We start from the raw sequence: 4,669 nt of genomic DNA, 5'->3' as shown, positions 1-4,669 counted from the left end.
AAGTTTTAAACCATAGAAGATATAATGATTTACAACCTCAAAGACAAAAATCCAGATAAGAATAGTGTATTGTAGGGTATGGCAATGCCATTGTCGATATGAGAGAGAGAGAGAGAGAGAGAGAGAGAGAGAGAGACAGAGACAGACAGACAGACAGACAGACACAGAGAGAGTTTTGTAGTGTCAAATTCAGTTTGATTTAGAATTTGAAATTGATTTTATTTGTTACAAGCATATACAGTGGGGCCTCAGATATCCGGACGCCAGATAACCGGACGCTTCAGTTTACGGACGATTTTATTTGGGAACAGATTTTTTTATATGTTATTTTCTCTCATTTATCCGGAATTCCGCGTTCCGGATCCGGACAGTCTGTTTTTACCACAAAACATCGATTTACTACTAATCTTGCTTCATTTAACCGGACAGTAAAATTTGATGATACCATACTCAGTACTAAAGATTTCCCCTGTCAATTAAGTTTCACACTTTTTTACGTGCTAGACCCTCATGAGTAGCTTGTATAAACACACTGACTTCCCAAATCACTTTCAAAAATTGGAAAATTGCGAACAACAGTGTATCACACACATATCTCACTGAGACACAAAGAATTTAGCTAGATATGGTTATCATTATTGTCCGGTTAATATTTCATGACAAAATAATAAAATAAAGCAGAGTTCTTTATATCTAAAAACGTTCATATCAACAGACAACTCTAGCATGTGTTGCTATATGGTATGAAAGGCAAAAAACCTAGTATCAACACTGGGAGTCATTGTATACAAATACAATATCATTCATGACAACAATAGGCACATTTCAGATATCCGGACGCTTCACCTATCCGGACGATTGGACTTGGGAACGAAAGCGTCCGGATAACTGAGGCTCCACTGTATGGACAATAATTAAGCCTCTAAAACGAGAAAAGAGAGGAGGTAGCTAGGGTAGGGCAGACCAACTAGCAAGCTTTAATTTTAACGGTGTTAGCGCACCTGTGATTTACATCGACTCTCTCTCTCTCTCTCTCTCTCTCTCTCTCTCTCTCTCTCTCTCTCTCTCTCTCTCTCTCTCATCACCTAGCATTTCCTTTTCCGTGAGGGGGCTTGGGGTATTTGTGATGTCTTACATTAGCTAGCGAAAATGATAAAAAACATGAAATTTTCTTTAAATTGTGTGCGGATGATATACGCCAATAATCTGTTTTCAGTATATACATTTCAAGAGGGGGGGGGGGGGGGGGCGGCTATATAGTCCTTATTAATTGGTCAGTTATTGTGTCCCCACTTTGTTTTCTCTTCGTTTTCCAGGTTTTTTTTTATTTGGCTCGGCAAATTAATATAAAACTTTCTGTGTAGCTCCATAACGATGCACTGTAGATAAATTATGGGTAGTTTTACTTTTGATAAACAGGTACATATCCGTACTTGATTTTTAATTTGACTCTTATAATCGGATTTAATATTCCAATAATTATAGGGTAGGAAAGAGTAGACGGGACATTTTTTGCGCATATCCAACTGTACCATTCATTCAACACAGGTATTAGCACTCATCGAGTTCGACTTGCTTTCCTTTTCTTTCATCCACTGGATTTAAAGCTATTAATTTTTGAAAATATTTTGAATTTATGGCCTGATTATATATAAATTAGAGCTGCGCTGGTGCATATATTTACCCAAATGGACCAAAATATAACCAAATGAATCTAAAAGTTTTGACAAAATTAGTTTTAAACGTACGACTCTTTTTTTTCAATTCTAACCGGGTATGTCCTTTAGAAAAATCTTGAACCAAACACATTTTAGCAAATAAAACGACAATTGTTTCATTTTTTTATGGGGAGGGAGGTGGTGCCGGTAAAGGACATGTATTGCTTGTGGCAGTTGTGCTATACTCTCATTTGTAGGTAATACTACATATTGATATAAAATGAAAGTTTTCAATTACACTGTACATAGCTTCTATCAAGCATTTTGACCCGTGCGATAGATTTAAACAATTTTCAAAGCATTTAATGTAATTCAACCGATCATTTTTGAAATTTAATTTTCTGGATCCCCGCCTGATACTTCCGCCTTCTTGTATATTAGAATTACATGTACGTTGACCATATGTACACATTAACTTAATCGGCTATGTTATGGGACGATCACATTTTTTATCAATGTTTTTGCAGGATATGTAACAAATAACATCCTATTTGTGGGTTTTTGCACCGATTATTTGAGATAATTTGCCGCCATCTTTTATGCATTCCACACACCACTCACAGTTTCTTTATTTGGTGTTCTGTGTGTATGGCAACAAATTGGTAAATTTGCACCACTCACCCCTTGTAGCTTCATCCTGATTACATTTTATCTGGCTAAGTGTAATGTAGTAGTATATTAAATACACACATCTTTGTTTGCAGTGCTTATTTACATCTTTAGAGATTTACTTACAAAAAAAGTAAACATTTGTATGACTTACATGTAATTATTGTCAATTTTGGTGCGGTGGGGGTAGGGGGGTAGGAAACTACAGAGAAACTTAACTTGACTGTGAAACATATGCTTTTATTCTTTCTTGTTGATATATCAATGAATGAATTACAACAAAATATATGTACAACAATTAATTTTGAAATATTCATGCACAATCAAATAAAGGGTTTTACTGTTCTCTGCACAAGAAATCGGCAATGTGAACAAATTGGCACCCTATCATCCCTACCTTTAATTGTAGAGAGTATATATTGAAAACAATTCCAAAAGTAAGACTCATAAAAAGTTGTTTACTGAGAAAAAGGAAAAAAATTGTATTTATTAATAATTCCGTATGATGTGATAATATCTCAATGATTTGTTTATAATCATAGTACTAGTGTATCACTGTATGCATACATAAAAACGATAAGTAATGCTTATATTTATTAGTGAAACAGGACAGATTATTTATATTTAGATTATTTAGATACATGTACTAATCTTCATGCGGGGATCTAGAAAGGAGGGGGTCAGGGGATCTGGACCCCATCCTCGGGAAAATTGGAGCTTATTAAATTTACATAGTAATTTTTTTTAAAATTGGCCTAGGACCCCCTACCGAAAAAATTAGCTACGCTTATGAAGTTCTCTACCATAACCGCATTTTTACACAAAAGGGGTGAATAAACCCGGGTTTTAAACTATTACTGGTGGTGAAATACCTTAGGGTTCAAACGCATCAGGTGGAAATGCACCAGGGCAAACAAAATCACTTAGATCCGCGAAGCACACTGCATTATTACTAGTCTACTCTGTGTAAAAGTAAATACAAATAATTATTTAGTTAGGTAGGGAGAAGTGAACATAGCATTTATTTGTATATAAGAGCATGTACGTATGATTTTTATTTAGAACAGTTTGATGTCGCTAGGATACATATTTTCAGATCCTTGATTTGATTGGTTAATTTAGATATTGAATCTCGAATTTCGAATCTCGAATCTCGTATTTCGAATCTCGTATTTCGAATCTCGAATCTCGAATGATCCTTCTCGGCTTTCGTAGAAAAACCTGTTTTACGTCACAAAATACTGAAAATTCGATGTGAGCGGAAGCAAGAACCGCGATCATACTTTGGGTACAAGAAAATTCAAATATCATTGACTGATGATAAAAATATGAACGTGGTTCTCACCTCCACTCATGTGTTTATTTTGAAAATAATGACAGTAAAATCGATCGGGGAAATTTTGATCGAGATTATTCCGGAATTGTCGGAAATCCTTTTGTAACGAATTCCCGAGTGTGTTGTTTATTCCTTAAACATACAATCAATACAACGAATAAGAAATCAGTTCGCTAGTATAACAGAATCATTTTAACTGTAGATAAATTGTATAATTAAAGCAGAAAGCGTTTTGATAGGTTTTTCTTTTACGCTGCCTAGCTTACTTCCGGTGTTATTTTGGCGGTCGAAACAAGTTGTCGGCAACATACATTACATTTTGTGACGATGAAGCTTTGCGCTATCACTGCAATATGCCGGTAAGTACTTAATTCAGTTATCATTTTTCCTAATTATGAAAATGATGATCAAATATCTGATACTAAAAGCGTTAAACGGAAATATTGTTTACACATTTACTAACGTGTTACATATTCCTATCAGACGATCATGATACATTTTCATTACGATGTATTGGGTTGTTTTTTTTTTAAATTAATGCAGGTGAATTCCTTTTAGCATATATCCATGTACAAGTACTAGGGAGATGATTATATTACGGACACTGAAAGTAAATGAAAATAAATATACTGTAATGTATGAATGTATAAAATGCACTACAATAGACCAATCCACACTTTACAAAAGTTATGTCCCTTGGCCGCCATCTTTGAGGAAAAGACAATAGGTTTCTCACAGTAGTTTAGAGGTTTGTAACTTTGTCATTTGACAATGAAATTCTGCTTCTGTTGTGTAATTTGAATGCCCCAGGATGGGGCAACCCACACATTGAAGGAATATACTCAATTCAAAAAGATTTTATCACAGGAAGCCCAAATATTTGGTAGCATAAAAAAAAAGGTTGGTTTTTCCCTTTTAACATTTGGGTTGACCCCGCAAAGGGAAACAACTTTTGCAAAGTGTAGATAGGACTTTAACATTACATGTATGTATTTACATTAAAGTT

The sequence above is a fragment of the Crassostrea angulata genome, chromosome 2 (assembly GCF_025612915.1).
Source record: "Crassostrea angulata isolate pt1a10 chromosome 2, ASM2561291v2, whole genome shotgun sequence".
NCBI lineage: Eukaryota > Metazoa > Mollusca > Bivalvia > Ostreida > Ostreidae > Magallana > Magallana angulata.
This window is presented reverse-complemented; position numbering follows the sequence as displayed.